Here is a 24,133-nt window from a genome sequence, read left to right as displayed (position 1 = left end):
GTTCTCAGCCTGTGAGTAGAGACCCCCTTTTGTGGAGTCCAACAACCCTTTCACGGGGGTTGTCTAAGACCATCTGCATATCAGATATTTACATTGCAATTTATAACAGTAGCAACGTTAGTTATGAAGTAGTAGCAAAAGTAATTTTATGGTGGTGGTGGTGGGACATCACAACATGAGGAACTGTGTTAAGGGGTCATGGCATTAAGAAGGGTAGGAACCGCTGCTCTAGATGAAAACAGAGGTCCAATTCTCACTATATACCCAGGGGCCAGCATGGATCGCCAACGTTCTATGACAGTGGTTCTCAACCTTCCTAATGCACCCCACAGCGACCCTCAACCATAAAATTATTTTTGTTGCTACTTTTGATAACTGCAATCTTGCCACTGATGTAGATGATAATGTAAATAGTTTTGGAGACAGAGGGTTGCCAAAAGGGTCGCAACCCACAGGTTGAGAAACACTGCTCTGTGGCCTTCTGGTTCTTGTCAACTGTTAACTCTTCTCTTTTCACATTACCACCGGTGCCTTGCTGTTCCCTGACAAGACTGTGTGCTGTCTTTCTGAGTCTCTGCACCTGCTGCTCCCTCTGCCTGCAAGGCTCAAGCCCAGATCTCCCTATGCTCAGCTACCCAACACTCAAACAGCACCTAGCACCTTCTTAATGTGGCTTAATGTGGCCTGTGCTACAGCTTGGCTCTTGAAGATTCCCTAAAGACTCATGTGTTGAGCTGGTTCTGCCCTGATGCTACTGGGAGGCTATGGACCCTTTAAGGGGAGAGGTTGGTGGGAGAGGCTCTTGGGTTATTAGTGATGCAGGCCATCAGTGAGGACTATGGAAAACTTTCTCTTGATTTCCTGGTCATGAGGTAAGTGGTGTGTCCCATCATGGTTTCACCATTGCCATCCTGTGTCCTCAACAGAACTCTGCCAAGAGTGTAATGGTTGCCTGGTATTGGATTAGAATCTCCAGAGTAAGGAGTTTAAGAGCCCTGTTCCCTTTAATACTAATCCCCTCAGGTATCTTGGGATAGCAGTGGAAAGCTGCTTAACATAGCCCACTCTCTTCATGGTATTTACTTCAACCTGCCTCCCTAGTCCCGGAGGCTACCCCCTTTCTTCCTTGCCTGATCTTTCCCCTCTCTGTAGCTTTCAAGCTTTAACACACAGCAGTCTCTCTGTGGCCTGTCTCCTCCAGCTGGGATGGTAAGACCCTCAGAAGAAAGGACTTTTGTTGAATTTGCTTGCCGACACGTCCCGGTATCCAACGGTCTGGTACCCAGGTAAATATTTGTTCCCTGGATGACATAAACTGTCATCTCCCATCTTTTTTCTTTTTATACTCCTGAAATTGTTCTCCCATCCACCCCTTCAGCCTCCTATATGTTTTCTGCCACCTACAATCCAATCCGAGGGGGTTCATCCCTCCCCATTTCCAGGCACATTCCCTCTGATCTGGGGTAGCTATTTGTGTAAAAGGAGCCTAGAGGGCTGGAGAGGTGACTCTGAGATAACCATAGGTACCTACCCTTTTCTGCAAGACCATCTCTCACTCACAGATTACGTCACAGGCCAACACTCAGTGCAAGCCACAGAAATACTTGTCAAATGAGTGGATGGCAAGAACTCTGCTATAGGGCACCGATGTCAATGACTTTGGCATTCCTGGGGATTCTGTCTGAAGGCCTTTTTGTGGTTTAGGGCTGTAGTTATGACTTGAGGTCTGTGGTGTGTCACACTTAGATGTAGGTACCAGGTGTATGACTAGTTCTGTCACTGAAACACCCTCAATCTGTCCTTTGGAATGGCAACCCAATCATGATTTTGGGGAGATGAGCCATGCCAGGTGCCCAGCACAGTATCTGGAGTATAGCAGATGTGCAATAAATGGTGAGCATCTTTGGCTCACGCTCAAATGAAGTGCATGGCAGACAATTGATTTCTCATCAGAATCCAGTCGTGAGCAGAGCATGTGATAGAACCGAGGTGCTCCAAGTCACCGTAGTAGCCAAGCAATCTCTACTCACCCAATCTTTCCCCAAATGTCCATTGACAGCTTGAGTCCCTGTGGAGTGGGAATTGAGGAGATTGCCTCAGGTACAGGCTGGGTACCTCCTTTCCAGGGAGGGCAGAGTCAGTTTCTCTGTTCTCTCTCTCAGAACCCTCGAGGTATGATCCACATGACCAGAGGTTGCTTGTATACCTCCTGCCAGTTGAGGTCCACTCCAGGTAACCCACTGCAGACCACCAGACACTGAGCCAAAGTCTGGATATTTCTTCCTGCCTTTCTTTATCCACACTGAGTGAAGCCCTATTTCCCAGGTGTGTCCTTGTTGCAAGTGAGAAAAATTGTTCTTCTAAGACAGGGCTTTATTTTTATCAATAACATTACAAGCAATCACAGTGGGCCACCATGGTCACCATAGTGGAGCCATGCTCCTTTATCTGTTTTTAAGATATTATGTATGGCAGCACCGTTCCTCCTGAGAGGAAAGGCATGCGCTCTACAACAAGTCTCTAATTCCACTTAGATTGGCAAAATGATGTTAGCAGAACTGATCACTCTGAACTCCAGTGAGAGCCTCATCTCTCGTTCCCAAGCCAGGCTTCTGCCACTGTCAGGAGCCAGGGATGATGTACTGACATCCTGCTGTGGTATTAGACAAAGTGTCTTCAATGGCCCAGTGCATTCTATATGATGGCTGTCATCATATCAAGCTGCCCAGGCAGGTCACAGGCCACCGAACCCAGCAACCCATTATCCTCGAAGACACAGCTTGGGAACAGAGGTATGACTCAGTTGGTAATCCCCTCCCTGGGACCTGGAGACAGGAGGAACCGTGGAGCGTGATGGCTGGCTAGCCAGGCTCGCTGAATCAGTGAGATTCAGGCTAGTGGGAGACCCTGCCCTTAAAAATAATTGTGACTGAGGAACACCTCTAATCTGAACATGAACACACAGACACATGTGCACTCACGTACCCCAAACGAAGAACACAACTTGACCAAGTTTCTGTATATTTAAAAAAAAGTCCTAAAAGAAGAAATGTGAGATTCCGTAGAAGAAAGACTGAACTGTGAGGCTAAAGTTGAGCATTAGTGAGCTGGCTGGGAAAATGGAGGTCTATCCTAAATGAGGGACAGCTAGACTCTGGTCACAGTTAGGTCCCTGTTCACTTGGGAAGGTAGAGATACAGTGGAGACACAGAGTTCCCACACTCCTTGTGGCCCTATGGCTCCAGCAAATGAGATTAATACCACAGAGAGGGTTGTAAGTTAAACAATACCCTTGCGAGGAGACCAGGTTTACTAAAGCTGGGTTGGTGAATTTAGGATGCCCCTCAACCATCCGTGTGTGTGTGTGTGTGTGTGTGTGTGTGTGTGTGTGTGTGTGTGTGTGTGTGTGTGTGTTTTCACTCTCCTGGGCTTTAGGTAGTCACGGTCAAATATGTTCCAAAAATGTTAAGTGGAAAATAATCAACACATGACTTTCAAAATGCATGCTGCTCTGAGTAGGGCTGATAAGTCTCTTGATGTCCTCCTACTGTGTCCCACCCAGGGTGTGAATCGCCACTGTGACCACTGTATCCACACTATGTGTTCTACCTGCCCCATAGTCATGTAGTAAACATTTCATTATCACAGTGTGTGTGTGAGACCACGTGACCTTTAATGGCCCAAGGCATAAAAATAACGATGCTGATAACCAAATAGTCAAGATGCTTCAAGTTCTCTATTAAATAAGAAAAAACAAGTTTGTAGAAGTGGCTGAGATAGACTAGAAAATTATAACTTGAACCCCATTATAGGTGTGGGTGTACATTACAGGAGACAGTATAGTATAGACAGGGTTTGATACAATCCCTGCTTCTGCTGGAGTCTTGGGTCACTTCCTAGAGCAGTGCTTCTCAACCTTCTTAATGCTAATGCTGCAGCCCTTTAATACAGTTCCTCATGTTGTGGGGACCACAGCCCCCCTGTAAATTAGTTCACTGCTCCTTCATCACTGTCATTTCACTACTGACCCTTCCACAAGGGTAGTTCCCACCCCTAAAGGGCATGCATAGGTTGAGAGCCACTTTCCTACAGGGTAGGAGTGGAGATGGCATACCAGCTGTCAACAGAGCAAAGGTTCCAGTGGCAAACTTCTGAAAGAAGAGGATGTTGTGGGAGCTGGGACAGAGCAGGAGGTGGAGCTAAAGTTATTGGTGTTGGAGCTGAACTGAGAAAAGTGATCTCAAGGTCAGGAGTAGCCACAGGCATAGTTGTGCCCCAAGGAAATGGGTGGAATGGCCATTTAAATGCAGAAAAAGTGAGAAAGGCTGTCTCCCTCCATAAGCACGGGAACTATTGGAGGGCCCTGCAGTCTGTAGATGTGCTCTTAGACTGAACCCTCAGAGGCGAGTCTGATAAGGGGCAATTTATCAAGATGGGAAAAGGGTGTGGGTGGGTGGCTGTGCCCTGGGATTAATGCATCCGGAGATGCTGTCACCTCTCTGCTGTAGACTGATTGGGTCCCCAAATTGTCTTGCTGATGGCTTACTTCTATAGTGGGGCTGTGGAATTGAGGAATGGTGGGGGGATTAGTGCCCTGTAAAACCGTCAGGAAGCTAGCTAGTGTCTTCCTCCATTGTGGGCACAAAGGCACTCACTGCCTGTAAAGAAGCTGTCCCCAGCAGACTCCAAACCTGCCAGCACCTTGCTCTTAGAGCTTCAGCCTCCGGAACACGAGAAACGGGTTCCTATTGTTTACTAGGTATGCAGCCAATGTTGCAGCTCCCCCTTCACAACTTACAATGGGATAGTGTTCCTAAAACATGAGGAATATCTTGAAGGGAAAATGTATCTCTTGCACGTGCGTTGGGCAGGGCCTGCTAGAATAGAGTCACCAGGAGGCATGTGAATATATTATCAAAGGAGATTTTCCAGTTCAACTTACATGACAGGGGCTAGGGAATTCAACAATGGCATCTCCTGGAAAGGCTGAGAAGCAGGTTTGCGATCTAGGAAGTAGGACACCTGAACGGTCCTGGTATAGTGCTTGTCTTAGGGTTCCTAATGCTGTGAAGAGACACCGTGACTACAGCAATCAACTCTTACAAAGGAAAACATTTCATTGAGACTGGCTTACAGTTTCAGAGGTTCAGTCCATTGTCATCATGGCAGGGAGCATGACAGCATGCAGGCAGGCATGGATGGAGCAGTGGCTGAGAATTCTACATCTGGATGGGCAAGCATCAGAAAGAGAATGTCACACCTCCTAATAGTGCCACTCCCTATGGACTTAACGGGGTCATTTTCATTCATGCCACCACAGTGAAGAAAGCCCAAAAGGTCCCTGGAGCAGAGCTTGTATTGGGCCAGTGTTGAAAGGCTGACCAACAACAAAATATCCATGTCCGTTATTTGAATGTGGACTGCTTTTGTGTTACTATAAAGGCAACAAAATGATAGATTATTATTTCCTAACCAGCACCCAAACAGGTTCAATGAACTGAGATCAGTGGGTAGGAGAGAGGCTGGCCAATGGAGAGTCCATTCAAGGGAGCCCAGACCCATCTCTCCCTGGCTTCCTGCTTCCCCAGGGCTCCCATAGGATAGGCCACTCAAATTCAGAGTGTCAGAGAGTAGCTGACTCTAGATTGTCAGTCAGGCTGTAAACTACCTGCCCCCCATTTGAGCCATCATCAGCCTTCCTTGACCACCTTCTTGGACATTTTGCCTGGCAACAGTCCTGATGTTTGTGGATCAGTTTCAGGGGAGTGGGCATTTTCCCTGACCCCCACCATTGCCTGGAGGGAGCTGGTGTGAAGTGAGAGAGCAAGTGAAGAGGTGTCAGGGTGTGGGGCAGGCCAGTCTCACACAAACCCTACTTTGGTATGATGGCTGCTGGCTTGCCTGCTCTGTACTCTGTGGTACTGGCATTTGGTGCTGTTCAAGTTTGCTTTTCTATTGCTGTGATAAACACCATGACCAAAAGCAACCGAAGCAGGAAAGGATTCATTTCATCTTACAGCCTACAGTCCACCACTGAAGGAAGCCAGGAACTCCAGGCAAGAAGCAGAGGTCGTGGACTGCTTACTGGCTTGCTTCCAGATTCCTGTTTGGCTAGTCTTTTTATGCAGCTCAGGACACCTGCCTAGGAATAGCGACCCCTAGAGTGGGCTATGCCCTAACACATCAATTATTAACCAAGTAAACTTCCCACAGACTTGCCCAGGCCATTTTGATGTAGACAATTCTTCTTTCCAGGTGTGTCAAGTTGACAACAAACCAAACACTGTCCTCAACTGGCGTCCTTTGTAGAATATTTGAGTGCTGGGTCTCGTAGACACACTTGACAAGGAAGTCAAGGTTCCCGGGAAGAAGAAAGTTTGGATTGGTGCTGTTGGGGCATACTGGAAACTCTGCAGGGAGAGACTGATGTTCGGATTGCCTTGCTGTCGGCCCAGCTAAGAAATGCCCTCTCTAGCAAACCGAGGTGCTTCGCTCAGCGGCAGGCGAGCTGTTTTGACATTTCACAATCTAATGTGTTGGTAGAAGTTGATGGGAAAATTTGAACTTTAATCTGCTCTTAAATTGAATTTGCTGATGTTGCTCAGAAGTCTATTGATTGGATAATTTCTACTTCCAGAAAAGAAATTCACCATTGGGTTAGGGCCAAGCTGCAAAAAGACAGTCAGAGAAAGAACCCCGAAAACAGGAAAAACCTAGAAAATTAGGGTTAGGGGGAAATTATCTTCCAAGAATTCTTTGGTTATACTGGTCTGGATTTTGTTCTATTCATGTGCACACAGACATAGACACACACCATAGCTAATCACAGAGACAGAGGTAGGTACACACTACACCCATTACACAATCATAGGCCCATACCACATTCATCACACAGACACAGTCAAATGCCACAGCTATCTTGCACACACAGGCACAGCATACAGCACACAGCACACCCATCACACACACAGGTATCCCTTGTGCAGACATATACTAGATCCATCACACTGCTCAAACATATATGCCACTCATTATATATTAAACACACACTGTCACACATGATCACATATATCACATTACATTCTCTATATGATCATACATATTACACATTGGAACTCACTCTATCTATCTATCTATCTATCTATCTATCTATCTATCTATCTATCTATCATCTATCTCCCAACACACAAATACATGCATTCAAATTAACCTGTGTGGACACATATCTTTTTAACCCTTCATACCTCTCAAACACACCTCTCATCCCATAATCTACATCAACATACAAACCATCACACAGGACGACTATCTCCTACTTCCCACTCTCAACAGCTCTATCAAACAGCCCGATGGGAACCAGATGGTCACGTGGTCTTCAGTAACTACTATACAAGCTGTTCCCAGTCAACATGAGTGCTGTCCCCACACAGTCCCAGGTAGCCTGGACCTCTGTGTTGACAGTGCTGAACCCAAATGAATGGCATCTCTGCTGACACAGGGATAGTTTTAACTCGTTCTTCTTCCTTGGTGTTCCACAGCTCTCTCTCTTCCTTCCCCTCCCCCTCTCTCATCCCCTCCTCATGTGTGTTTTTGGTGAAAGTGAGGGAGTGGAAGTGAGCTTGTACATCTGTGAGTTTGTATATAAGTGTGCATGGTATGAGTTTGCTGAGTTCGAGCGTGCATGGAGTATAAGGGTGTGCGCTATGGCATGGTCTGGTGACGGGGGCCGCGCTCACATGTGGGGGCAGGGCTGGCTCAGCACCTCCATAAAAGCTGGAGTAAAATTCCAGCTTCTTCGAAAGCAAGGAGGAAATACCAGTCGTATTTCCAAACCAGCTCAGGGGCCCAGCTGCAGTGGGCTTCACACATCCAGATTCTGAGTCTCTCACAGCACGGCTGTATTCAGCCCTTCTTGTGGGCTGTCTATGGGCTTCTATGTTGGAGCATGAAGCTCCTGCCACAACATGTCACCCTGGGTGTATGGCCATCTTGGCACCTGTTGAAACTTTCCTGTCACCTCTGAGAGAGTAATCTGCAGAAGGTCTTATCTAAAACACAGGCGGTGCCCAAGCTTTCCAAGACGAGCTATGACTTTTCCAGATGTGGGACCCAGCCCAGAGATTTCCAAGCATCCCCCCCCACCACTGCCCCGGGGGGGGTGTGGGAGAGGGAGACAAGCAACACATGGTCTTGAAGTCTCTCTGTGGTTCAGTCCAGCTTAGCAGGGAGGCGAGCTGAGCTTGGAGACAGGAACTCCATGTGGAGGGAAATGCTTTTTGGACTTGTGCCCTAGTCTGCAGGTCTCCCTGTGAGATGGCGTCTTCCCTTCCTAACCTCCTATCCGCATTCATTCTGTAGGTAGGTCTCCATCCATGCGTTACCAAATTCTCTGACCCCATAGTCTGTCAGATGTCTGTTCTGTTTGGTCCCATAGTACTCAGGTCTTTTCCATGATAGGGCCTGACTTGCTGTTCACCTCAGATGGGATGTTGAAGACACTTAGCAGTGATTCTCAACCTGTTTGCCATGACCCCTCAGCAAACCTCTCCCTCTAAAATTAGTGATGTTATGATTCATAACAGTAGCAGAATTAAAGTGATAGAAGAGCAATGAAGATACTTTTATGGTTCGGGCTCACCACATCATAGGTCTCAGCGATAGGAAGGTCAAGAACAGCTGGGTTAGTGTGATGGAAGCCAGCACAGAGCACTGGAAGGAAGTGACGGAAAAAAATAGCTTTTCTTCCAGTATCAGCTCAGTGTGACACCATTGTAACACTCACTACCAACAGACTGCCATGATAGCATTACGAGTCATGCTCTATCTACCAGACTCAGTAGCTTACAGTCACTGTCTATTGGTCTATGCTCAAAGTGGGACAAAGCCTGACCTCTGTCTGATTGTGGACATGCTCATGGTGAGCCTCTGTCTGACTGTGCACTCACGGGAGGGCTGTAGTCTGACTTCAGACTCACGGTAGGTCTCAGCTTGACTTTACACTCACATGTAGAACACAGTCTGAACTTTTACCATTAATGGTAGATCTCACAGCAATGGTGGAATGCACTCTGACCTTACTCAGAGGAGGTCTGTGTTACCTGACCTTACACTTATTGTAGGTTGCGGTCTGACCCTACCCTCATGGGGAGCGTAGCATGTCTAGGCTTCAGATAATAGCAAAGACATGTCTGAGTGAGGGGGAGATCAAAAGGACCGCAGGCCAAGGCAGATGATGAAAATGCATTGAAAAGGGGTTGGGGATTTAGCTCAGTGGTAGAGCGCTTGCCTAGTAAGCACAAGGCCCTGGGTTCGGTCCCCAGCTCCGAAAAAAAGAAGAAGAAAAAAATGACTGATGGGGGCTGATTAGTATTGTTAGTGTATGCATGGGTGTGGGGCCAGCTACTGGACTATGGTAAACCTACCAGGGACCTTACTAAATTTGCCCCCCTAAATTACTCTCTTTCTCCCAGAAGCCACCCATTGTCAACAGCTCCTCAATTATGGGTGGGGGCTCCTGTGATCACTCCACTCCACACTGGAATGGTGACTGACTTCAGCCTATACAGGTCTTGTGCAGACCACCATAGCTGTGTGAATTCATGGGTTCAGTGTTTCTGTCATGTCCAGAGGAAGTCGTTCTGTTATGGCCTTCCCTGGTAGCCAAAGCTCTTACAATCTTTCTGTCCCCTCTTCTGTATGTTTCCTGAGCCCTAAGGATTAGGTATGTGGTGCTGCCTGTGCCCTGGACCGCTCTCTTGCCCTTGGAGGTTGGATGTGAGGTGGCATCAATTCAATGACACAGACTCTGGGAGCAGGTGAGAAACACACAATAAACTAGTCTTAATGCTGTTGCAAGCTCCTTTGATACCCTCCACCCTCACCCCATTGGCCTTAAGAAAGAATCTCTTCTAAACAGCAGTTCCCGATTGGCTGGCATTGTCCCAGTCAGCAATCCTTGGTCTCTTAGGCAGTCCTCAATTAGGTCCTCCTGCAGGAGACGCCTTTGCAGCTGAGCAGCCCCTTTGTTTATACAGTGGCATCTGTGTCGTTCCTCCTACAGTGTAGAGGAATTCTCTGATGCCATAGACATTTATTCTCCGAGTTCTGACAGTCTGCATCATTCTAATGTTTTGATAATTCCATGCTAAAGGTTGATAACAGTAGCAGTACTTAACGTTTATTGAGTTCTACCTAAGGTGCGGTAGTGTGGTTAACAGTGTACTGTCGACATGACTGGCTTGGGAGAAGTTTGATGTGATCCAGACACTTCTTCCGTCCAAGCCCAGCCTGGAAGACTATTTGATAATGTCCTCACCCTTCTCTTACAAGCCCAAGGTTGGGAAGGGATTCACATCATCCATTTAGGCTTGGTGCACTTTACCTGAGGCTACGATGGGGTAGCCAGAGCACATAGGCAGTGAGGCAGAGCCTGGGGGAGCTGCCATATATCTTACTGTTTTGTGCTTTCTCTAATAGCATGTCTGAAAGCTAGATCACATATAAAGAAGTCCATTGCCACCGTGATTCTGTTGGCTTCAAAGTCTGAATGACATGGCATCAGCACTTGGTGAGGGTTACGTGGTGGTGCCACGTGGCAGATGGCATCATATAGTCAGAAGGGGCTCCCATGCTGAGAGAGGAAGTAAGAGAGCAAACTGAGGCCGCTGAACTTCTTTGACAAGCCCACTGTCGATGACCACCCCAGCCCTGTGAGACCTAAGGTGCCATCTGGAGATAGACAGTCTCTAGGAGCAGGGAGCTCCTAGGGATGTCATCAGCTACCTTAAAGGCTCCACTCCTTAGTGACTTCCTCATTGCTGTGACCAAATACTCAACCAAAAGCAACTAAAGGGAGGGTTTTTTTCTTTCTTTCTTTCTTTTTCTTTTTTTCTTTTTTTGTTTTGTTTTTGTTTTTGTTTTGTTTTTGTTTTTGTTTTTTGTTTTGTTTTGTTTTTGGCTCACAGTTTGAGGGACTACAGTCAGCCATGAAAGTGGAGGTGGACCTTCAGGATGAAGAAAACAGTTGGACATGTTGCACTGGCGTGCCATAACTAGAGAGTGAACAGCGGGTGGGTGGTATTCCTGGCTATGCACCCCCAAGGGACACATTTCTTCCAACAAAATCTGAGTCCTAAAGGCTCTACAACCTTCCCAAACAGCACCACCAGGCGGACACTGAACGCCATTGAAACCACAGGACCAAAGCCCAGCTAGGGCAGCCAGGGCGAACTTTCCTGATCTCACTACCTGGCGTTACAAAGACACAGATTGCACACACAATTTCCCAGACAACTAATGACCAATTATCAAAACTGTAGGATGCGACAGATGGCAGGTGCAAATACTTAACCAATCCCAGTTCCCCACTTTATACCCCAGGTATCAGAGCCCGGAGGAAGAGGAAGTAACCTGCCCAAGACATATGGCTCCTTAATGACAGATCAGGATGAACTGTGGATCTGGACTTGCAGGCCACAGAGCTCTGCTTCTGTTAGCTCAGTGGGAACCATGGAGGTGGTGTCAGGTCCCGCTGTCCTGGGAAGGGCTCCTGGGTAATGGACCCTGACGGAACGTCCCTTGAATGCTCCAGGAGCAGCCAAAACGTTTGCAGAGTGGTGTCTGATGAAGCGAGCAGACGGGAGCTCGCCCTTTACAGCTGGGTGTTTGTCATTCTGCAGGCACGGCCTCCTTGAGCTGTATTTAACATGCAGCCATCTGGTATCCGAACAGACCTGAGAGCTGTCTGGTGGCATTGATGTAAATATTAACCAGGGGTTGATCTGTTCTGTTCAAGAGTGAAAGGATGTAAAACCAGGGGGTAGACGGTGAGCGAGAAGATTTTTCCAAAAATGGAGTTTACAGTAAATACGCTTACATGCGTGTTTCTTCTTTTCAATCAATGACTGTAATATAACGAGCATAGAGGTAACTGGATTGGATTTAATTATGGCTTTCAACGTTAAGGAGGGTGTGATGGTTAATCATCACTGTCAATCCGACTGGGTTTAGAATCACCCAGTTCTAAATTAGGAGATTTAGAGACACACCTGGAGGTGGATTCGGGTGTTTCCAGAGAGGAGGGGAGACCTAGCCTCAACATGGGTACTTTTGGAGAGTCTTGACCTAGCTCTCACTGGTTCAAAACATAAAGTCCTTCACATGAGGCTTCTCCTGTGTGCTGCTGGTTTCCATGTTTCATGGTGGAAAGACATGTTGACGTTCAGGGACATCAGTCGTCACTGTGGACTTGAGACCACATACTTCAGTGCCTTCAGTGCCTTCTGCCTGCATACAGAATAGCACAGACAGGAGTGGGGGTAGGGGTGGGGGGGTGGAGGTCTGTCTCTGGTGCCATCGATTCAGCTTTTAGCGTCTAGCATTCCCTTTTGGCTCCTGCAGTGATTGACCTTGATACTGATATTCTCCGCTGGTTCACACCCTTCAGCCATGACTTCTTAATCATATTCATTTCAAATTTCATATCTGAGGAAAAGCAATAATTGGGTCATCAGAGGCTGATTTTGTGGATTTCCCAAGCTCTTGGAAAACGATGACTGTGTCTCTCTTTCCGGCGTCTTCGCCCTGCTGATGTCTACCGTCATATGGAGATTGATCTGAGGGGAATTATGCTCGAGTGGGTAATGGTTTTTCCCCATCCTGTTTGTGTGCAGTTGAGTCACTCCAGTCAGAAGCTGAGTTAAATTTGGGTTTTCTTGTTGCTAGGCTGTTTTCCATCTATCACTGTCCCCTCCGGATTTCTCCTTTGCCACTGTGCACTTCCGGGAGGCTGGAGTGCGTTCCTCAAGGTTTTTGCTCCACACGCCGTGGGGACATCCCTGTGGGTTTCTGCCACAGGCTAGACTGACTCCTCATGCCCGGTCTCCCTCAGTGTGTGCTCTTACTTCTTGTTACTCGGTAATATAGCCTGGTGATTGGGGTTACAGGGCGATTAAATTCTTTGTTGTCTTGGCATTTCGAAGGTATGAAGGTATGAGGATCAAATCCAAGGAACATTAAGACAGAAGAAAACAGACAGATAGATGAGTTATAGAGAGCAGGGACTAGCGATTCACAGCAACACGTTTCTGGCTAGACTGATTGGATACTGGCTATTTGGGACAGAAGACATATGTGATGGTTTGAATATGGTTGGTCCAGGGAGTGGCACTATTAGGAGGTGTGGTTCTGTTGGAGGAAGTACATCATCAAGGGCATGATCTTTAAGACCCTCATCCTAGCTGTCTGAAGCCAGTCTTCTTCTAGCAGCCTTCAGATGAAGATGTAGAACTCCCAGCTCCTTCTGCACCATGCCTGCCTGGATGCTGCCATGTTCCCGCCTTGATGATAATGGACTGCATCTCTGAACCTGTAAACCAGCCCTAATTAAATGTTGTCCTTATAAGAGTTGCCTTAGTCATGGTGTCTGTTCACAGCAGTAAAACCCTAACTAATATAAGAGTCAGAATACAATGGAACCTATCTGAGCCAAAGAGAGATGTCTTAGCAGTTAAGAGCTCTTGTTCTTCTAGAGAGCCTAGATTTGTTTTCCTGTGTCCACATCAGGTGGCTCATGATTGTCTGAAACTCCAGATCTAGGCTATCTAACATCTCTGGACTCCTCAGGCAATAGCATTCATGTGCCTATACTCAAACACACACACACACACACACACACACACACACACAGACACACACACACACAAACACACACACACACAGACACACACACACACCACAGCACACCATCTCGGCTGCAATGTACCTGGCATACCTTTAGCTAATGTTGTAGAATCAGGAGCATCTGAAATCCGGGTGACGTCACAATACTCCAGCACGGGCTTGGCTTGTAGCCTGCTGGGAACCCATGCAGGAAACTGACCAGAGCTCCTTGTGGGCAGTCATATCAGCTAGGACTTAATTTGAAAACATAAACCTGGTCGTACAGAATTACATTCCCAATCTTTAGTCTGGGACTTAGAAAACGTGATTTCTTATTCCTGCGGGTGAAGTCTTTAGTAGCACTGGCCCATTTTTCTCTCTTCCTTACCCAAGCCAGAGGCAGATAGCCTTAGCCCCAACCTTTTTCCCAGCCTAGTGGATTGTTTCTTGTGCTGTATGGGATACTGAGCTTGGGTCCCTTCCAGGAAGCTCAACCATTTTCTCTCTTGGTGGAGTATGCTCAAGAGGGACAGTGTTTTTCCTGAGCCTGTGATCTCTCTCCGTGCCTGTGCTATGGAGGAAGTCATCTCCTTCCTGTATCTTTTGCAGCCCTCACCTCTCTTTTGGAGCATTTGCTGGAGTTCTGTAGGAAGGGCATTTGAATGTGTGCACTTGGCCTTCTCCCCAGAGGTTCTATACTCGGACTTGGCAGTCCCTGGGAACTTCGTCCAAATGCTTCTCTCCTGCTTGTGAGATACTGAGCATCTCCCTGCATGTGTGCTGTCAGGGAGAAGGTGCAACCCCCACCATCTTTCTTTAATTGTTTTTGGTAAATATTTCTAGAAAAAATATCTTGATTTCTCCCTAGATTTGATTTTCAATTCAGAGACATCAAGCTGAGGCTAATGGAGTCGGTCTAGCAGTTTACTTCTGCAGACTCTCTGGGTCCTTGTACTGAAGAGAGGGGCTCCCAGCCATGGTTATCTCCAAATGAAATAATTGTATAGCACCTTGAACTTGCGTTAAAGGACCTTAGGATGATCCTACATTTCTTTTACTTAAAAAGTGTGTGCGCATGTGGTGCGTGAACATGTTTTTGTGGTGTGTGTAATATGCATGAGTGTGCATGGCTTGTGAGTGTGTGTATTGTGGTTCTGGTGTGTGCTTGTGTGAGATGCTTTCATGTATGTGTGTTGTGTGTATGCGTGGGGGTATGTGCATGTGAGGGTGTTTGGCGTTTGTGTGTGTGGTGTATGTGTAGTAGGTGGCAGTATGTGTTTGATGTGTGTGTGTGTTTGTGTGTGTGTGTGTGTGTGTGTGTGTGTGTGTGTAGACATACAGTGCCATGGCATTTGTGGCATCAGAGGACAACTTCAAGTGGCAATCCTCACCTTCACCTTATTTGAGATGGAGTGTTGTGCTTACTGTCGTATACTCCAGGCTCGCTGGCCTGTGAACTTCTGGGGAATCCGTTGTCTCTGCCTCCACCTTCCAATAGGAAAGAGCACTGGAATTACAGTGGATTTGCAGTGCTGTGAGTCCTGGGGATTCCAACTCAGGTCCTCAAGCTTGCATGACAAGTCCCTGTCCTTATATTGGCCTTGGAAGGCTATGGGACCAGACACAAATAACAAATACAGCATGGATGACTACAAGGGTTCCAGGGTTTTCTTCCACAAAGACAGGCTGTGGATCAAGCACACAGGGCACCTGACTTGGTTTGCTGTAGGAAGTGGTAGTCCCAGGTAAGCACCTATGGAGCTCCTAGATTAAGAGTGGCCCTACCATGGGAGTGCAGGTCTACAGCCTTGGAAAAGGAAGTAAGATAGTGAGGGATGAAATTAGCAATCTCTCAAACACCCAACATTTAAAAATTAGCCATAGTAAGAACATGCACTATTCCAGCCCTGACTTTCATTTCCCCATGGCTTTGGTGAGGGGAGAAGGGAAGAGAGGAGAGGTATCCTGAGCCATAAATGTCTATCCCAGGACTTAGGGGTGCACATGGACTCCCTCTAGCTAGAACCTCAGCTCCCCTTGGAGACTTGGGATCTTCTTTTTCCTTCCAAAACCCTTTAGTAATCTTGTGCCATGGCTGAAATGGTCTAGGCACTGCTCAAACAAAGGCTCTGTTCCTCTGGGACTATGCTCCAGCATGGAGGGAGACAGATACAGAGAGACAGAGATACAGTGAAAGGCAGAGAGAGATACAGAGACAGACAGTGACAGACAGAGACAGAGACAGACAAAGGCAGAGAGAGAGACAGAGAGACAGAGAATGTGCTGTGTAGAGTTAAGGTGGAGAAAGTAAAGAGTCTTTGAAATTATAGATTTACAGCATTACTGCTGCTGCTTTCTAGTCCCCAGCTGCTGGATTTCTGTTGACGTTCATCTGAGACACCCTTTCCTGCCTCTTTATAATCAAATATTGTCTCTGGCTCTTGGAAGTTGTCTATGATACGTATTGTCTGTGATACATACTGGATTATGCGCCTACACACTCTTGCTTGTTGTAATTATTAATATAATTGGACATTTCTTCTATATCACTCAACACTTCTCTAACCGAGCCTTCTTTAAAACAAAGGTTTCCACTCTTATTCTTTTTTTTTTTTTTTTGTTCTTTTTTTCGGAGCTGGGGACCGAACCCAGGGCCTTGCGCTTCCTAGGCAAGCGCTCTACCACTGAGCTAAATCCCCAACCCTCCACTCTTATTCTTAATTATCAAGAACTGAACCCCCTCCACAATATCTTCAAATGTTTTACATACAAAGCTTGTCAGTGCAGAGGCTCAGCCTGTGCGTGCGCCCTGGCGAGCTGAGACTCCCCTAAGCCTCCCCTGAGCTGTAACTCACAGCTGCGTCCTTGTCCTACTGTGAGGACCAGGCTGAGCAATTAACCAGATCAGACTTCACGTTGTTAGAGCTAAACCACTGCTGCCGCTGCGGGGACATTGCTGGATCTCTCTCAACATTATATCGTCCACAAAGGTAGATATTTTTCTTCGCTCAGGTTTTCCTGGCCCCGACCCAATAACTTTAATCTACGTCTTATTTACAAGAGAGCTAGCCAAACCTATGGGCAGTTTCTGGAGGGGTAGAGAGGTACCCTCAATGCCCTGCAGGCAGGCGTGATTCCTCACTTTCAGCTTAATTGGTCTGGCTCCCACGTGGGACTGTGATCGGGCATCTACGAAAACACTGAAGAAGGCGCTCATGTGCGACAAGCAGGGACACACCCAGAAGGCCAGTGAGAGAAACCATCTGCTTGTACCACTGGTATGGAGCAAGCAGACGTGGGGTCATTTAGGAGCCAGAAGACCGCTCAGTGACTAAGAGTGGTTGCCACTTTGCCAGAAGACTGGCGTTGGGCTCCCAGCAACCACACCCTGCAGCTCACAACCACCTGAAACTCCAGCTGTAGGAAATTTGCTGCCCCTACTGTCTTGGCTCTCTGCATGCTAGTAACATTCACATATATAATTTAAAATAAAAATACGTCTTTAAAAAGAACTATGTTCATTTGAATCACAGTACATTTCAACAACCACAGAAAACGGGGCTATGGAGAAGGTCTTGCTCGTGGGCCTCAGAGCCTGGCTGCAGTAACCCCACCAGGTTAGTAGATCAACAACCATAGATGACAAGTGGGCATGGTTATGCTGCAGCCTGTAAATAAAACCTTGGTTACCAATCAGGCAGTGACCCAGATTGGCCCCTGGTTATCCTGCCCCAGGGAGAGCAGCCCAGTTATGAGCTCCTAGAGTAGTGATGTTTAGCAGGTGAGGAGAGGGACCGTGTCACCTCTGTACCTGGAGGGGGTAAAGCTCCCTCATCACGACTCACCAGCTCCCTCGTCACCATCTTACCAGCTTCTTCCAGTCTCGCCCTGCTGTTTTTACCCCACATGGATCTTAGGTGAGTACTATAGACTTCCTTCCCCTGCTGTACCCCCCAGTCCAGTACTGTCAGGCCCCATGGGATCTAGAGTAGGAATAGACACAATCAGGTGTCCCTTCCAGGGGAAGACTGAGCCACGAGTGACCTTACCAGTGAGACCCTCTGATAAATGAGGAGGTCTGGTCAGCTCTCGGGACTTCTGACTAACCCCACTGCAGTCTCATAGACAAGCTGGCCCATCCACGTCTTCCTGCTGCCCTGAAGCTGGATAGATGTTTCCTCTGAAAAACTTCTCCATATTTGTTAGCTTTCTGTTTGTGTCACCTGTCAGGGCCCCCCTCCCCCCACCCCGTTTAGAATTCATGCATCATGGACAAGCCTACGTTTATGGTTAACACCAGAGTTACCTGACCATAAATTAACTGACAACCTTAACAGTTCTGGAAGCAAAGTCCCATGGCCACTTGATTCAGACGTCAGTGAAGCCCATTCCAGGCTGGGTTTTAGGAGGGAACCAAAAATGAGACTGTGATGTGCATAGGAGAATGGCTGGCTGGCTCTTCTGTTCCATGCTTGACTGTGTGGTGAAGTGACCTTCACTTTAGCAGCAGAGAAAACGCCACATTCAGAGCATTGCAGGCAGAAGCATCTCTCTCTCTCTCTCTCTCTCTCTCTCTCTCTCTCTCTCTCCCTCTCTCTCTCCTTTTGAAAATAGATTTATTTTATGTATCTGAGTATGCTGTCTTCAGACACACCAGAAGAGGACATCAGATCCCATTACAGATGGTTGTGAGCCACCATGTGGTTGCTGGGAATTGAACTCAGGACCTCTGGACGAACAGCCAGTGCTCTTAACCGCTGAGCCATCGCTCTAGCCCACCTTACCTTTTTCTTAAAGGACACAAACAGGATGGACTGGCAGGGCCACCAGGGCCTCTGTGGATTGTGATTTCTACCTAATTATTTTTGGTCTTGGTTCCCCAGAATTTGCATAGTCCAAGAGGACAACTTTTTAGAGTAAAATAAGGGTGTGTGTGTGTGTGTGTGTGTGTGTGTGTGTGTGTGTGTGTGTGGTGTGTGTGTGTGTGTGTGTGTGTGTGTGTGTGTGTGTGTGTGTGTGTGGTTTGGGAATGGCATAGGGGGAGAGAGACATAATTTGAGATGCTCATTGACCAGATCTTATCATGATGAGACAAGGCAGTATAGTAGGCCAAGCTGATCATTTTATAAAACCAGAACTGGGAAGATGACTCAGGGAAGCCAGCAATGAAATTAAGCTTGCCCAGCACTGCCATCGCCACTGTGGGTTCCGTGCATCAGAGCATGATTGCAGAATGGTTTCTCCTGACATTTTACAAATGTCTATGTCAACAGTCCCCACCAGCTCATGCCTCAGATGTAGCACTGTAGACAGTGTAGGGAGCAAGGCTGTTCACCTCTTACAGCTCCTGTAACAAAGTGCAGCAGGCTAGGTAACATAGGACAACAGAAATCAGTCTTCACCCAGTTCCGGAGGCTGGGAGTCCGAGATCATCCAGCTGGGTTCCCCTAGATACTTTTTTAGGGAGTCTCCCAGGCCTCTCCTAGCCTCTGGAATTTCCCAGCAGCCATTGGCATCTGTTGGCTTTTAGGCATGCCACTCCAAAATCTCTCTTCATCTTCATGTGAACTTCCTACCTGCGCCTCCTCCTTTAGGACAATGGCCGTTAGATTTTTGTCCCTACTCTGAACCGGGATGAGCTCATCTTAACTGATTATAGCTGCAAAGACCTTGTTTTAAAACCACTCCCTTCTGAGGGTCCAGTTGGATGTGTCAGTTGTGATGGTGCCATCCAGGCCACTCTGTGGACATCAGTGAATTCACAATGGAGGAGCAGAGGAGGGAGCCTGGAGAAGCAGAACTGGTCCTAGGAGGCTGCAACATTGAGTTCCGGGAGGGCTGGCTGGTATTTGAATGAGGAAGGGAAGGTCAGGGGAAAGCCCTGTCAAAGAGATTAGAGTTTGTAGATGTTTCAGGCTTGGGATAAACAATAGCTGGAGTGACTGGACCTTCTGGGCTGTGTTTGGGGTGATGGAGAAGCGGTGGGCATCATCATGGGCACTAGTGTTGATGGCAGAGAGGCCCACAGACCTCTGGCGATGTCCCACTCAGCATCAGCTTCAGTCACGTGTGAAGGACAGTGGTTCATCCATTTTTCACATCACACCAGTGCTAACAAGTCTCAGGGCGTCTAGTAGCATAGCTGCCTACCTTCCGCTCTGGAAAGATAATTGGGGATGCATTTTGTACTCTCAGAAGAATAAACCTCTGTCTACTGTTCTCATAAACTCAGGAGGCAGGGGGATTGCTTGCTCTGCGCCATACCATGTAAAAGGGTAGTCTCCAAAGATGGGAGTCTCCATCTGAAGGGACAGCTCCCATGGCGGTGAACCCCAGAACTTCTTAGCTTGTGTTATAATTGTAGACAGGTTCCATGTGTGTGTGTGTGGGAGGGGCTTGGGTGCGTGACCAGATGATAGCACACTCCTGTGTAACTGTATCATATTTTCTGGATACATAGCATTTATGTAGATCAGTCTTAAAAACCGGGGCCAGGAATAAACACAAATAGGGGGTACACAGAGAGACCAAGAAAACCACCAACGGTTTCTGAAATGCTGATGTCTGCCCTTCCAGTCCTTGCACAGAAGAGCAGCATACTGGGGAAATGCAGTGTGTGTGTGGAGAGGAAGCCGCTGTCCCTAACCCTGGGCCAGACATCTGACCAACTCTTGAAAGTGAAGGATAGCACAAATATGAGACCATATTTACTCATGTTGCAGGTATGTTCATCTTTAATAGCCTGTACATTCTGATTTTTAAAAGATCGTTTATCTTATGTATATGAGTGTTTTGCCTGCATGTACGTCTGTGAACCATACGCATGCCCGGTACCTACAGAGGTCAGAGGAAAGCATCAAATCCTCTGGGACTGGAGTTATAGACGGCTGGGAGCTGCTAGGCGGTTGCTGGGAGCCAAATCCAGGTTTGGAAAGGGCAGCCAATGCTCTCAGATGCAGAAAGGGATCTATTAAGATAGCTAGCAACCAGGGGCTGGGGATTTAGCTCAGTGGTAGAGCGCTTACCTAGGAAGTGCAAGGCCCTGGGTTCGGTCCCCAGCTCCGAAAAAAAGAACAAAAAAAAAAAAAAAAAAAAAGATAGCTAGCAACCTCACTGCAAACGTCTTCTAAATCCTCCCCGGTACCAGATGGTTTAGATGCAGTACTGTGGAATGTGAAACCTGAAACAAGCAAACAAATAAATAAACTAGCAAAAAGTACACGGGCCACACTGTTTGTTACCTGGTTTTCTCTCTAGCATAACGATTCAGAACGTTGTCTGAGGTGTCATGGTGTTTCCTGTGTGACGCAAGGACTAGGAAGAAGAACTCAGGAGCCACACTAACTGGGGTTTCAGTTCTCAGTATTCCGCAGTGCATCCTTTCTTGAGTTACTTGACATCTCTGTGCTGTATTCTCCCATTGGGAAAGAATAACATTAAGATATATCTCAGGGAGTTGTTTCAGAAGTTAAATGAGATAAAACTACATATTAGGGGCATCTCAATTAATAATGTTCAATAAACATCAACTGAGATGTTTCTTTAGTCATCCACATGTATGTACGTGTGTAGGCTAGAAGACTGAAGTTGTGTGACCTGCTTCATTTATCCACCTTATTGTTTGAGGCAGGATCTCTCACCAAACCTGGTACTTACCAGCTGCTTAGGTTAGCTAGTCCATGAGCTTCGGTGACCTGTTTGTCTCTTCTCCCCAGTACTGGGTTGTAAGTTGTATGTCATCATGCTCAACCTTTTACATCTATGAGGGGATCAAGCTCAGGCCATCATACTAGTGTAGCAAGCACTTGCCCACTGAGCCGTGTCCCTAGCCTCTATTTTTTCCTTTAATGCAAATTCTAGTGGCCATAAATTAATTCGCTTGGTGGGTTGCCTGTGAGTGTATCCATCTGTGATTTTTGTATTTCTACTTCTTTGCCCTTATGTGAAAAAACTAAAAACTTCCATCAAATTCTACACAAGGAATTTCGTGGGCATATTTTTTTTCCCTTCCTCACAATGTAGATAAAATCTGGAGGTATCGAGACTTAATCAATCAGAGCTTCACTGTGATGGCAGGGGTGTCTTCTCATTCTGCGATTCGCTGGAAAAGAGTTAGCTCAGGGAACCAGGCCTTTGCTGTTAGGGGTCAGCCTGAATTTCCAGGCTCTCCCTCACCTCCCTAGTACAAGCCCCTTCTTCTGGGCACTAAAGCTTGTTTTTCAGAACCTATAAGGTTCTGCCTTCCCATCTGTCTCTCTCTCTCTGAATCCTCGAACATACCTGCTGTAGTGGTTTGAATGAGAATGTCCCTCACAGTCTCAGGTGTTTGAATACTGGGCGGCCAGTTGGTGGCGCTGTTTGGGAAGGTTTAGGAGGTGTAGCCTTACAGGAGGGAGTATGTCACTGGTGTGTGTCGGGGGTCAGGCTTTGAGAGTTCAAAACCTCCCTCTGCCTGCAGTTCACACTCTCTGTTGGTGCTTGAAGTTGAAGATGTGAGCTCTCGATTTCTTGGTCCCCCCATCATGCTCACTGCTTGCTGCCATGGCTCCTCACTGTGATGGACTGTCAGCACCCTGGAGCCATGAGCCTAGCTAAGCGCTATGTTGCTCAGTGGTGTTGTATCACAGCAGCAGCTGAGTAACTAATACCCCTGCTTATCAAGACTCCTCCCCCAGGTTTCCTAGGGCTGCCCTGCCCCCAGCCATATGTAGAGTTCCTTGTAATTCCCTCCTCTGTCTTCCATCAGGTTCCCCCTTCTTGTATCCCCAGCTTCACAAAGGTCTAGGAGCTATCAGTCTTTCTCCCTTCCTGTTTTCCAATCCCAGGTGGCCTCTGCTCCATTCACCGACAGCAAGCCTACACTGATCCTTGTCTACGGCTGACTGGTTATCAAACCTACACAATGTGAATATTTTTAAGCTGGCTTCAGATTTCCAGGTTTGTATTCCTGCACGAGGGCATGCCTGCACTCCAAAGCAAAGATTAGCCTGCACTCTTTGCAGCCACTTCTTGTGGCTTCTTCCAGGCAGCCTGTGGATGGAAGCTTTTGTGGGATCTTGCCACATTACTGGAGCAGCCTGTGTGGCCTGGCTTCTGTGCCCTCCCCCTGTCAGAAACACGTAGCTCTTGCCTCTAGCCATCTACAAGGAGTTGACACTCTGACCATCTCCCTCCAGATCACTGCGTTTACTCTCCCCTCTGACTGGAACTCTGCTCCCATAATCACTGAACTCCCAGCTTCCTTTCATCCTCTGGCTCTGCTCCAATAGCTTCTCTTCAGGGAAGCCCTCCCTGACTGCCCACTCTGCAGCCTGGGGAAGCCCATTGCAAATGGTTAAATAGGAAACAACCTGAACTGTCTTGGTTTCTCTTGGGCCTCTCAGCAATGGCAAGAACGCTGTGTGCAGACATACACACAGTGCGTACAGGAAGGCTGATGGCTGGGCAGGGGAGAAGCATGAGGACAATGGCTCTTTTTTGTTACGCATAACAAATGTGCCTTGACCAAACAATCGTAGTTCACAGTGGTAGAGACCAGAACCCTGCTAATGGCTCGCCAGGCTGCATCAGCTCCTGCCTCTGCCAGTGCCTGGTGCTGCTGGCTTCCTTAGTTGGTGGCTGGTTCCAGCAGTGACATCTCCCCCTTCTCCACTAGCTTAAAGTCCTACAAAAAGGTTGTCCTGCACCACTGTGTGATGGTGTGTGTCTGTAATGGGAGACAAAGGCAGGAGGATTGTTACAGGTTTGACAACAACCTGGGCTACATAGTAGCGCTGAGTCTCAAAACACTAAAAACACTCTTCCTCCTCTCCCTGTTTCCCATCTCTATCTGGCTCTTACAGGAGGCAGAAAGGAAAGACATTCAGAGGACAGTGGTCTCTAAGGGCCACAGTATTGAGGCTCCTCTGTAGCCAAATGGGCTTTTTTTTCCAGATGCCAGTTCCTGTGGGCTTTGCCTTTTTCTAACCAGGGCCCAATTTACTGTGAGCAACATTTGGAGAACCAATGGATTTTCAGGCTGTGTTGGTGCCACAGATGGCCTGGGAGGGTGTCTCCGGGGAAGGACTGCCTGACTGCCTGTCAAGTGCTTTGCTTAAGCACAGTCGGGGGCTACAGTGGTGGCCATGGTCCATCTCCTTTGCTATAATCTGATCATCGGTGAGAAAGGTCAACCAGGTACTTAAGTCAGTATTTGCCTCACAGTGACAAAATATAGCATTGATAGTTTGGGGGAACATGAGGCCCCAATAAGAAAAGCATTAGAAAATGTATGCTGTTTTAGGGAGCTTTACCAAGAGAGTGACAGTAATTGCCTTTAGTGCAAGCAGGGCAAAGTATCTATTTCCTTCCTTCACAGAACCAACAGCCTTTGACGTTGTAACTTACTTGCTAATTGATTTAACCATAAACACATCCAGCAATGGGGAGAGTGGATGGCAAGTGTCAGTAAGAACTAGTCAATTTCTTCACCAAC

The sequence above is a fragment of the Rattus norvegicus genome, chromosome 9 (genome assembly GCF_021556685.1).
Source record: "Rattus norvegicus strain SHRSP/BbbUtx chromosome 9, alternate assembly SHRSP_T2T, whole genome shotgun sequence".
NCBI classification, from domain to species: Eukaryota; Metazoa; Chordata; class Mammalia; order Rodentia; family Muridae; genus Rattus; species Rattus norvegicus.
Note: the sequence above shows the minus strand (reverse complement) of the source record.